The sequence below is a fragment of the Ambystoma mexicanum genome, chromosome 11, assembly GCF_040938575.1.
Source record: "Ambystoma mexicanum isolate Mex_15411 chromosome 11, UKY_AmexF1_1, whole genome shotgun sequence".
Taxonomy (NCBI): Eukaryota; Metazoa; Chordata; class Amphibia; order Caudata; family Ambystomatidae; genus Ambystoma; species Ambystoma mexicanum.
In genome coordinates, this window is record NC_090934.1 from 755,929,430 (window position 1) to 755,942,881 (window position 13,452).

Sequence of the window (13,452 nt, forward strand, 5' to 3'; positions counted from 1 at the left end):
GCCTCATTGTTGTTTTCGTCCAATCGCACAGCTTTTTCCTGGAGGGTGTGCAGCGTCACCAGAGTGAAGCTGCACCGCTTTATCTACAACACTCCAGCCCTCAGTGACTATTGAAAAGAGAAACATATTTTCATTATCGTCCATCGTTTTCATTATCGTCCATCGTTTTCTTTTGAAAATATAGACACAATCGAAGTAATTCCCCTTGGAGAATTGCAATTGACGAAATGTTAATATGCAAGTTAGCCTGAAATTGACTTCTGGCTATTTTAGTGTGCAGGTTCGTCATTACCTCGATAGCTGAGATAGTACCTTGACTAACCCAATATATACATGGTGACATTTCGGCACATTTTATCATTGTAGTGCTGACTCTCACTGCCATGGCTGGCCCATATGAAGGAAGGAATGGTTTCCGTGGGGCTGTTTGGGTTGTGGTATATCCCCCATGGTTTTTGCTGGTTGAAGTGATGACTGTGCACTAGTTACTGGCCCTGGATGGCCTTAACTAGACAATAAACCGGGCACTGTGGTTGGCACATATCTGCTGGCAGATCCTGCTCCCGGCTGCCAGCCCTATTTATACCAGCTTAGTCCCACCCCTGCCCCCATCGGTTTGTACACTTTGGTGAAGTTTCGGTTTGGGATTGTAACATTGTCCTATTTTACAGCCTCTTGGAAATATTCGAGTATTCATCACGGGTAATGTTTTTCCGGTCGCTTAACACAAGAAACATTGATGGCCTTCTTCTTGTCTGCACTACATTTCAAGCACTAAGAGTCAAACTATTGTATCCCTGTTTTTATAACTGAAGGGTGAGGAATTTAAAATCTGCTCTGTTATTGTGCCTCCATTCTCCCATGGGCAAGTAGAAAGAGGAATATTCGTAATTAAGGATTAGTGATGCATGGTTTTAAATGGGCATACTTATTTGCATTACCATTTTTTGGCATTGACATGCTTATTATTAACCTGGTTTTATTGGCTAATTGATTTGTGCAATGTATTTGATCTGTTTTCAGCGGCATCGTGCATTGTTTTGCTTTACCAAAAACTGAACTGAACTGGTTACTGCATCACTACACTCATCACACCCAGTCCTCTCTGGTTTTGAACAACCCTCATCTTCTCATCAAGAGTAACATCACAGCCTTCATCTTGCTTTGAATCTTTGCTGTGCCCTGTATCTGTGTCCTGGTGCGGGCCGTCTTCTCCCGCAGGTGTTTCACCTAGGGGCCCATCACGTGAAGTTCCCAATCGGTCCCTCAGATCCAATCTTCCATGCCCCCCAGTAACACTTCCATTGACGTAAATGACTTTCCGCCTGCTGGAGCACTGGGATGGCCTCCATGACATGCTGGTGGCATGACCAGTGACAGGACCCTGACTCTCTACAGGAGCACTGTTTGTGGTTCAGGAGAACAGGGTCAAGAAACCCCTCTGTCCTTTTTATTATGTTTGTTCAACAAAGCGGTTACCCACAAGTTGACTTCATTGCCAATCTTCACCCACCAGTCCTGTCATGTGGATCATTCCTATGTCATCTCTGCTCTTTATGGCAATCCAAAGGAAATCCTAGTACCCTCCACTAGTGCAAAAGCATAGTGGCAGATCTGTCTGGCTTTGCGTGATAAGTCTGGTGACAGCAGACAGCAAGATCTAAGCATTGTGGGAACAGGCAGGGGAATAGAAGTTACTGCCAATTGAAGGTAGAAGTCCTCATACAAGTCCCTCACAGATGCACATGCTTAGTTCTCGCACCTCTGTCTCTGTGGCTTGCTTCTTGGGCCACCTGCCCTCTTTAGCCCCATCTTGTTAGGCAATATGGTATGCAGTACCCTTTAGGTGCACCACAACAACCCTGACCTCCTGGCAATGGGAACTCAACCTTTGGTATAAGTCTGTACCCCACATGTTGCTAGTGTGGTCGAGTAGCCAGGCTTTTCTCAAGAGGGGTTAATGTGAGCTGTAGGGGAGTTACACAGAGATTCACAGTGACAAGTATCCACATAAACTCTTACACACAAGGTTTCTTGATTAAACAAGTATTAATTTATTTAACAGTCAGTTAGAATAAGCCTTCTTCAGAAGGGAGCAATATATAGCAACACACAAATACACTTCAGAAATACATACTCTTAGTTTTCTAAATCAGCAAATACCCATTTGAGATGGCTCACAGACACTACCTACACCCTCGGGTGATTCCAATCGCTAGGGTGTTGTGGACATTAATATATTGCTGTTGCATTTAGAATATACTGGAGAGGAGTGTCAAAGAAAAGAGGTTTCAGAATAAGACAAGTATTCACACAATTATTCTTAACCAGGTAAGTACTTTCAAATCCCCCCAGTTCCCCAATGCAAAGTCAGTTAACCCTTTCCTGGAAGGAAGGATAAACACAGAAACAGAGGAGAGAAGAGTCATTCAGGGAGCCAGGCCAGCCATTGTTAAATTAGCAAAAGTCAAGGCGAACTCAAGCACTTCTTGCAAGTAGGTAAAGGTCTTGCACAATGTTTTAGAAATCTTTGTAGCAAAAGTAGAATCAAATGTAGGGACACAAGCGGTTAGGCCTGTGAGTAGTACAAGATGTAAGCAACTCTACGACAGCAACCGAGACAAGTCTCGACTGAGATCAAGCAAGGTGGCACAACAAGAGGTCAGTTCTCTTAGACTCTACAGTACCTTTAGGTTGAAGAAAAATGCAGCAGATGACTTCTGTTCCTGTGCAGCTCTGCAGATCCTCGTGTTTCTGTGCCTCAGTCGTGGGGACAAGAATATCCAAGTCTTGTTTCTCTTGAAAGTCTCTTGCCTGACGTATTTAATAACAAAACAAATGTTCCTTCACCAAAATGAAAGTTTGTTTCCTGGTTTTACTTTGGGTGAGGATTCTTCACCCCTGGATCTCCCTCATCTGGGCATTGACCCCTCTTTACTTTTAGCCTCCCTCCTCTGGATTCTCTATGGCTCGTTCTTTCACTCAAAATCTTAATGTCTTTTTAAACAGTTCCAGAAGACATCCCTCGGCTGGTTTCACCTTTGTCAACACACTGTTTCTTGGGACTTTAGACTTTGCCCCCGTCTCGTCAGCATCCCTCTTCCGGGGTCACTTTTGCCAACTTCACCTTCAGATTTGCTTTCAATGAATACAGGATTCACTTCCGTTGCTTTCTCATGTGGCGAAATTGTTTTTTATAGTTCTTGGCTCAAAGGCTTTCGACTGTATGGGAATTTTTCTTGACCTCCTGTATGACCGCTTTGACCTATCTTGGCAGCTTTCCTACAGCCTTCTGGTATCTGTAGTTTTGCTCAGATGGGGGGTCGACCAGAGTTTCTCACAGCAGCACCTACATGGTGCCAGTCCCCTCTGTAGCTGGTCTCCTCTTTACAATTTTACAATTCTTTGTTCTTATCGGTTCTCCCTTCAACTCACTAGCCGTGATGAACTGCTTGGCTTTTCTTGTAGCTGGAGTCAAGGCCGGTACCATGGTAGCAAGAATCTTCCTCGCTCCGGCTTATCAGCATCGATACGCTGCGTGTACAGTTGACATCTGCTGCAATACACTTGGGCTATTGTCCTCGGTTTTAGGATTCCCTCTGCAGAAGTTTTGCTGGGTTTTGTCGAATAGGGCACGGTCGTGTCTCTCCTCATCAGTCTCTGGATGTTTGCCGCCTTTCTCCTTCTCTTGAACTGCCGGGTCTAGATAGCAGTTTCGTTGTGCGGTCTGCCTTGCTCGTACTGTGCTGTCTTGCTCCATCTTTTATCTCTGTTGGGACGGAAAAAGGGCCATCAGGTGTGTGTGATTCTGATCAATTGCATGACTTTGCATGACCCTTGTTTTGGGACATATCAGGTAAATGGCTCTGGTGTTAGTCCGTTCAATGGTGTGTCGTGCAAAAATGTTCAGTTTGGAAAATGGGAGGCGCAGTGGTTTTGAATGTCCTACCTGGTAGGATGCGGAAAAGGTTTTGAATGAAGGGGGATACCGTGTCTCACCCATCAGTGCCCCACTCCTACTCCCCGAGGACCACCATCCATGTGATCCTCCCTCCCTGGTCCACCCCCAGAAACTGGATACAATAGCGATGGCTGTGTCCTGGCCACCTGAATAACAGATCCCCGGGGACTAGCTAGGGAGACACCTTCAGGTTTCTCGCACTTCTCAGAGTATTCTAGAAATAGTTCAAGTTGGAAGTTCACAACCAAGCTCTAACACAGGCCAACAACAGTGTTCAGTGATATTTTGTCAAACACATTGATTATGTACTTTAAATTAGATTACCTCCTTAACTCGTCTTTCGACTCTATAGTCGTGCAGCTTCTAATGTTTCATATTGTTGCTTTTTTCACTAAAGCAATAGGCTGTGAAAGTGTTTTTTGCAACTGTTTCACACTGTGGGGGTCATTACGAGGTTGGAGGTAATGGAAAAACGATACAAGTAAAGGAGTACCGGCACCGCATACCGCTCCGGTCTATTCCGACTCAAGAACCCAGTATTAGCAGCGCCACTAATACAGTGATCGCTAATAGTGGCATGGGCGCGGGCATGCGGCCCTTCGGGCCGGCAATACCGGGATGGCACTAACAGGAGGACATCACAAGTCAGACAGACATGCAAATACCGGCGTCATGAAGGCGCTAATACGGGATACCGGCATGCCGGCAAAACCGACATCGCGAACCACCCACAAACAGCTATGTGCAGTGTTCCCAACTGCCACAGGTGCACACAATCAGCACAAAAGGAGCAAACCCACACACCACACCCCTTTCCATACCAAAATGATTCCACTAGCTGTAGCAATACTGGGGCTGGAAGACATGCTTGCATTGCTACACCAGCAACAACAACAACAACAGCAGGCACCACAGAGGAGACACAGGGGGAGAAGGAGGGTGAGACAAGCCCAGCAAGCCCCACCAGTGCAGCCAGTGGTACCACGCAGGCAGCCCCCAATCCCTTGCATCAGAGCCAGTCCTTTCAACCTAACCCAAGAGCCACGGCCAGGTGTGTGTCCCTGTGGAGGATGAGTCTTCTGACTTACCTGCCACACCCAGTCCTGCACCATCACCCCAGGTCACACCTTTGTACTCCTACCATGACACCAGACCAGAGCAGTCTGGAGGGGAGACAGGTCAAGGGAGCATGAGCCCCACAGAGGAGCCACACGGATTTGGGGATGTGACACATGCACCATCCACCTCCACTGGTGTCCAAGCAGGGGTGCAGCAGATAGAACATACAGTGCAGCACCAGGAGGAGCTGACAGCCCTTGGCAGGCAGTTTGTTTCAGACGGTGCCCAGGCAAGGCAGGAGGGGCGCAACAACACTGCGTCCCTGAGGCAGGCCATTGAGGCCAGCACTACGCGTATATGCGAGGAGGTGTCTGCTCTGAGGCAGGTCCTCTCCCGCATAGCAGATTCCATGGAGGTTGAGCGTCCAGCCCCCAGACTGGAGCAAGCGGGCACTGCATCATCATCCAGCTCCACTCAAACCAGCCCCCTTCGCAGGTCAGCATGCACCTTGCGGCGATAAGACATGCCGCCACCAGGTGAAGAAAGTGGACTAATGTAGATGGGGCAGCCTGATTAAGGCAATAGACGCAGACACCTGCAGCATTTGCTTGGACACCATGTGTGGGGGAGTTGTGGGGGGAGGGGGAGAGGGGAGATGGTCTGTGGGGGAGTTGTGGGGGGAGGGGGAGGCAGGAGGGGGTGTGTGGGGGAGCTGTGGGGGAGGGGGGAGAGGGTGTATGAGGTGGAGGGTTTGAGCACTTTGTACTATTGAACAGTTTAATACACCCGCTGTGTAGCAGAAAAAATACTTGAGTGGACATTCCTTATTGCATATGTGTCATTTATTGCTATACAGTGCATACTGTTCATGTACTCCCAAACCCAGTGCCCGCTGTCCCACTTTCATTTCACCCTCTGCACCCATGTGTCTTAGAAATATTGTCCAATCACAGACTGGCGCACAGCACGTCCCTCCTGTGCATCGGCACCGCAATGATGTGCGTCCACATCTTCTTCATCCCCTTCATCATCACCTGGTGGTTGCAGTTCAATGTCAGGGGGCAGGGGCACGTTCGGATACACATGTTGTGCAGCATGACACATGCTATGATGATCTTGGCCACCTTCTCATGCCTGTAGAGGAGTGCCCCACCCGACCGGCTAAGGTAGCGAAAACGTGCCTTCAACAGGCAAAGGTCTGCTCGATGACCACACGGGTATGGGAACGATTGTAGTCCTCCTCATGCCTGTTCTGCGGGTTTTGGACAGGGGTGAGGAGCCAAGGCTTCAAGGGATAGCCACTATGACCTGCATGTGAGCAAAAAAAGGTATGTGTTAGTCGATTCATGATGGACAGCTGTACTTATCACACATGCCTGCAGATATTTGTTGGTCACATGCACATGTCCTGGTTGTATGCACACATGTTTCCTTCCCTCAATGTGTGCTGTGCCATGGTCTTATGGTGTGGATTGCATCTTCAAGATGATACACAGTGTACACTGCTTTGATGTTGCTCAGGCATTGTGGATGCATACCTCTGTGTTTGTGATATATATGTGATGTGTAGTGTTCTGTATGATTTTATAACTGGCAGCATTGGCAGTAGTCTCTGCATTATTTGGCATTCAGCGCTGATTATTCCCATGGTGACATGCTGCACTACTGTGGTGGTGACCCTGTGACAAGCAGTGGATTCCCTTGGTGGTTTTGTTTAGTGCACTCTCATGGATGCTTGTCCTGTGTAGTGATTTGCTGCAGACATTTACATAGTCAAGAGTCACAGCATGTTGCTGGATTGTGTTACGGAGGGTGAGGCCCGATGATGGGTGCTGCACATGTTGTGGGATGTGGGGTGGTTTTTAGTTTGGCATGTTGTGATAGGTGTGCAGCTTACTTAATTGCTATGGAAATTGGTTGTCATGTGCTGTTTGGGATGCTTTGGGCACAGTGTTTTGGGATGTGCACATCGTGCTGTCACCACAACAATGACACCATGGTGCTGTGTGCATCTATCCCCCCATTTCACTGCCATGTGCCTGTCATGCAATTTACCAAGCAGCCAGGCACGTCGTCCTGCATGTCGCTCCATGTAGCGTGGTAGTGTGGAGTTGCGCAGGACCATTGAGTCATGAATTGATACAGTAAATCGGGCACAACAATGTGTGATGATCTTGCTGGAGTCACATACCATCAGTACATTGATTGAGTGATCGCGGTACGCCAGCTCTGTTGCATGCGGGACCACCAATTCCACATGGGTGCAGTAAAGTGCAACAATACAAATTGGCATGCCTGCCAGTGCATGGAAGCCAACTTTTGTGTCAAAGATCTCCAGGGGAGTCCGTGGTAGGGATATGTAGTCCCTTGTAAGCTTCAGGAGGGCATCCAGCACTTGGGTCAGCAAGCAAGAAAATAAGGGTTGTGATATGCCACACATGTGCCCCACTGTGTGCTGGTAGGTGCCTGTGGCCAGGAAGTGGAGCACCAACACTACCTTCAGTAGAGGGGGGATGGCGGTGCATATTTCAATAAGGCTGACAATGCTGTCGTGTATCATGTCCACAATGGTGGTGACAGTGTCCCGGTCAAGACAGTACAGGGTGTGGATCTGCTCAGGGGTTAGGTTGAAAGGACTGGCTCTGATGCGAGGGATTGGGGGATGCCTGCGTGGTACCACTGGCTGCACTGGTGGGGCTTGCTGGGCCTGTTTCACCCTCCTTCTCCTCATGTGTCTCCTCTGTGGTGCCTGCTGTTGTTGTTGTTGTTGCTGGTGTAGCAATGCAAGCATGTCCTCCAGCCCCAGTATTGCTACTACTAGTGGAATCATTTTGGTGTGGAAAGGGGTGTGGTGTGTGGGTGTGCTCCTTTTGTGCTGGGCCAGGCTCCATTGCCTCCACCTGTGCTGATTGTGTGCACCTGTGACAGTTGGGAACACTGCACATAGCTGTTTACGGGTGGTTCGCGATGAATCCCATATTAGCGCCTTCATGATGCCGATGTTTGCATGTCCGCCTGACTTGTGATGTCCTCCTGTTAGCGGCATCCTGGTATTGCCGGCCCAAAGGGCTGCATGCCCACGCCCATGCCGCTATTAGCGACCACGGTATTAGCGATGCGCTAATACCGGGTTCTTGAGTTGGAATAGCCCGGAGTGGTATGCGGTGCTGGTAATTCTTTACCGGCATTGTTTTTCCATTACCTCCAACCTCGTAATGACCCCCTATGACTCCAGATCCAATTGCAGTCACTCCACCATGAGTTCCCTTTTCTCTTCCTTGTTCGCAGTGCCCATGCACCAACAAGAGGGAATGATGTTGCAGAGCATGTCCCTCTCTACCAGATCCTCCACAGCCATAGGGTTCCGCTCTCCTGACTGAAGTCACCTGGCAATATAAGCAGCACATGTCAGTATGATGCATCGGTTGGGTCCTCCATGACTGCCCAAATAGTCCCATATCAACAACAGTACCACCACCAATAAAAATAAACAACAAGCTACAGTGATGATGTAGATGATATCATAAGGTCGATTTTGGTATATACACCACTGGCATAGTATGCACAAAGGGGAGAGTTGCTTTGGCAGACTCACAGGCGGGGGGACTGATGGAAGCGTGTGCCCCTGTGTTCAGCAATGATCAGATGTCTACTACTGCAAAGAACCCCCCAGAGAATCTCCCTTATTGCCATTCTCACCACTAGAGGGTGCTTTGGAAGAGAAGTCACTGGAAGCTGACATGGAGGCTCTAAGGCAGATCATACCATGCCACTGATTCATGTGCCCGTGCATTGGTGTAATTTCCAATGCACAACCTTTCTTTGGTATTCCTTTTTTAACTAGTGTCCTGCCTAGCTTGTATTTCACAGTACCTTCCTTCCCTTTGACCATCTTCCCTTCTAGAAATCCCCAGACAAGGTGGGCACTGCCTGAGCTTTGGTAGTCCCAAGTGGGCCATTAAACCCCATATCTGCCCCCTGGCCGGGTCATGGAAGCTATTCGCACCCCAGGATTTTCCAGGGTGCGGATAGTTTTTTATATTTTTTATTTTCCGACGGGAGATAAGCTCAGTGTGAGCCCATCTGCTGTCGGAGAAAGAAAATGGCCACCGCCATGGAAATGGAAAAGGGACTAGGTCCCTTTTCGGATTCCGGTGGCCATGGAAAACATGCTCAGAAATTGCCACCGTCATCAAAAAAGGGACATAGTCCCTTTTCTATTTCAATGGTGGCCAGACAGGAGGAGCATCGCGGACTGGAGCGCAAGGCTCCGGTCCCACAGGTAAGTTGGGATGGGGGGAAGGGGAATTGGGTTTTTCTAACGTGGGGAGTGTAATGCTTGTAAGAAGATCTGAATTAAAATAATATGGCGCCGGTGCGCAGCCATCTTGGACATTCATCTCCCATCACTGTAATAAAGCATATGTTTTATGTAAGCTCAGCAAGCTCAGCAGAGTAGACATACATCTCGATAGCGAAGGCAAAGCAAGGTCAGGTAAATATTTTTGCTGAATGGACTTACTGTGGAGAATAGTTATGGGATTGTCCGCTGAAGGACAAACTGAAAAAGGAGTCGGAGCGCAATGCAGATGCAGTGATAAGGGGTCCTGGGAATTAATACAAGGAGAGGGAAGCTGGGTTTTTCCACTTCTGGCTGTTTTTTTTCCACTCTTTGCTCCTTTTTCACCTGCGATCTGCTCTTTGGCCGAGGCCAGACATAACTGAAAGAGGTGGGGAGATGCCCCCATGAAGAGAAGAGGCTTGTTAGCCAGAGAGTCAGTCAGAACATGAATCCCCGGGTGATGTGATCTCACTAGATGGGAGGATGCTCCGCACCAGACCCCATTATTGTGCATGATCTCTTTGCATACCTGCTCTGGGACTAAACTGTGTCGTAGTGGCCAAGATGAAGGTATCTTCTGCAGCAGCCTTAACGGTGATCATGTTTTTGTTCCATGCTCCTATATAACTAGCTATATGTTTATTTGGTGGTTTATATTCATATACATATGTATATTGTTACGCATAATTGCATGCAGTACCCTCTGGGAAAACCACATACAATTAGGACCACAGGTGTAAGCAAAACCAACCTTTGGTATAAGTCTGTACTTGACAGTTTTGTGGTAGCGAGCTGAGCAGCCAAGCTTCTCTCAAGAGGGAATGTGAGCAGTACAAGAGGTTACACAGAGGTCTTACAATCACAGTGGTTCAAGTAGACACTTACTCTCAAGCTTTCTTGGTAAAACACTTATTAATTTATTACACAATCATTTAGAAAACATTCACTAGAAGGAGGCAACTTAAAATTATACACAGACACACTTCAATAGCAAACCAATAAGTTTCTGAACAAATTAGGCTCCTCTGAAATAGGAGCAAAATGGCATTTCAGTTATTTTCAATGGGATTAAAAATGCATAAATTAGCAGAATATATCACAAATACTTTCTTAGGCAGTGCAAATAGTTATAGTTCACTAGAGGACTCGATTCAGTTCAATAGGCCTAGGCCAAAGTCAGTGGACTAGTGTCTTGGATAGGAAAGAGCAGTTCTTGAAGTAAATGGTAAAGTCTTTGCCAAAGTTCTCAGAAGTAGTTTGTATGAAAAAGAATCATATGTTGGGTCACAAGCTGATTAGGCCTGCAAGTTGGGAAAGTTCCACGACCTTTCAGCGTGAGAGGGGCATTCTTGCAAATCGGGTTCGCACAGTACCTTAGTATGATGTAAAAGATAGAGCTGAAGACGTTGGTTCCTGGCAGTTCCTGCAGATCTCACTTTTTCTGAGCCTCAGTCGTGGGGACAAGAGGGAGGACGTTGAGGGACTCCTGCACTGCACAAGATCATTGGGAAACTTGGACAAAATTGAGTCACTTCAGTTCGAGTAGCTGTTCATCAAGCACACAAGCTTGTGTCCTTCTCCCTGGTTAATCCTAACCAGCTCCAAGAATGGTATCCAGGTGACTTACGAGTTGATTGGCCCCACCAACTCAATGGAAGAAGTCGTCCTTGAAGGGGATTCTCAGTCGAGGTGAGCTTGGCAATTCGGAGCCTGCAGCAGGGCTTCACTGGGCATACCAACGGTCCAGGAGTTGCAGCAGCCGTCCTCTTCCAGCTCGTCTTCGGTTCTTTCATTCCAGTGGTCGACTCTGCTTCCGGTCCAAGAGACTCTCCTTTTAAACCGTTTTCTCCCATTCATTCCAGCCTAGCTGCCACTCACCCAGAAGGACAGTCAGCCAGCCAAACACGCCAGAGTGCATGTGGGACTCCTAGGATACTAAGCACAGGGAGTTTCTGGCACCTCCCTCACTTCCTGCCCACCCCAGACACTCAGACGCCAGAGGAGAACTTCAGTCCTGAAGACTGCCAAAGGCATAGAAACAAAGGGACCAAACCTAGTTTGGCACGGAGAGACAAACACTAGAAGGACCTTTCCAAAATGAAATGGTGAAAAAAGAAGACTGGGACCTGTTTAAACAAAAGGGGCTTAAGGCACCATCTTGAAAAACATGGCTCCCGTGATTTTTAGCTACCAGTGTTCGCGGTCAGGAAAAATCATGGTAGTTCGTTGTAAAAGCACTGCCACCAGCCATTTCGATAGAAAAGGGTAGCATTTGACTGCTACATTAGTATTTTAGATACAGGGGATACTAGGTAACCCCTCCATCACTCTATAGGAAGATAGCGTGTGCTGGGTCTAGGAATTTAGAAAGACTAATAAAGTCAATTTAACCTTACATTCTCTGGGAAACAGTAGCTTATCCCAGAAAAGGTATTTAAACCTTTGGGAAGTCTAAAAAGACATCCCTGTGTCACTGCACTGAGGGTGCTGTGTAACACACATGCAAATATGCCTGTGGAGTTATCTAAAACACCATAATCAAAGCAAACAAACACAGAAAAACAAACAGAATTAAAAAGTAGAGTCCCAAAGTTCAGCAAAAGAGCTGGGGGTCTCTAAGGTAGAGAGGAATTAGCACATTTTGAGAATTCTCCCTAACATATATCTATACCTGAGTTGAGTAAATGAACAGCCTATAACGAGCCTTTTTATAATCACAGCTATTGGCTTTTATTTGTCTTACTTTTTGACTGTCTGAGTCCAACAGTTCATTGTGCAGGAGGGGCCGGGGACAGGTAAGTCTAAGGTATTCCTCTACATGGTCAGGTATAAACACAACAGGGAGGTAACAGGGAGAGACAAAAAAAGAAAAAAGTGCCACCCACAGAAGGCCCTCTGGTGACAGGAACAGCGGGCGGGGATTGTATATTCTCGCCCGCTGTTCCAGCCACCAGCTTGGCTGACCACTCTTCCCTGGGTGTGAATAACCCAGAGACACTGGTCTGAAATTCTAGGATTAGTATCTAACATGACCTCCAGCATTGCCATGATATTAGGTACAGCTAGGGCTACCTAGTCCAACTCCTCCAACATCTTGCCAGAATCTACTCTAATCATGGCACAAGGCCTCCCTGCATATCGTCCTTCTGATGTCCCTGCCTCCTCAACCTCCTTCTCTCCCTCCCCACCTCCAGTAGCAATCCCACCTTTGTTTGCCTGCACCTCAATCTCCACTTCTTGAGAATACCCCCATGACTCTGGCAACACCTGCGGTGGCTGTGGGCAACTGGCACCTGTGCCCACAAACAAAAAAGCTGTACCGTTCTACTCTAAGATATGGTCATTAACATCCCTGTCTTCCATTAATTGAACCTCAACTTCCTCCTCAACCTCTCCCACCTAGAACAGTGCCCTGTCCCACCTCATGATTTCCATTCCTTTCTCAAGGGACACACGAGACAAAAACAACAAAGACAAATGATTGACTGGGGCAGAAGAAGAGATTTACAAGCGACACACAGACAACTGCAAGGGTTTCTCAGAAACATATGCAAGGTGACTAAAATGCAGGAAGAATTATTTAATTCACACACACCTGGGAATGCAATTTCACAAACATACAGGCATTGAAATGTGAAACAGTGGTGGTAAAACGGAAGGAAACAAATGCAAGAAGTCATATTAGGTCTAGTGGGACAAACACATGGCTAAATGGAATTAGGAAAAGGGATACATTTTTGGCGTGTTTAACATTTTTGGGAGTGGCACAAAGGGAAAAGAATCAGGGGAAGTACAAGGACAACTTTTTGGATGTGTTGTGCAACCTTTTGTCAAGGAATGTAAGGGGAAAGATGTCAAAGGGGGTGTAATGAACACACAGATGAAAAGGATTACATAATGATCAAGAGCGTATACAGTGGCACGGAAGATCTCTCAGCTCCACCAAAACACCTCTCAAACATAAATTGTAAGTCTTCGCTCTGCACTCATGCTCACTCACCATAACAAAATCGAAAAGAAGGAAAGTGAAAGTAAGCTTTTTATGTGGCTACTGAACCGCCAGAGAATCTTCAGAGAAGCCACCAAATTT

General features: G+C 47.2%; 1 protein-coding gene across 3 annotated transcripts in view; it reads left to right on the forward strand.

Moving 5' to 3' along the window:
* IRAG1 (inositol 1,4,5-triphosphate receptor associated 1) overlaps window positions 1-13,452 on the forward strand; it is a 1,278,759-nt gene that overhangs the window by 1,135,722 nt on the left and 129,585 nt on the right. The gene's annotated exons all lie outside the window — the stretch shown is intronic.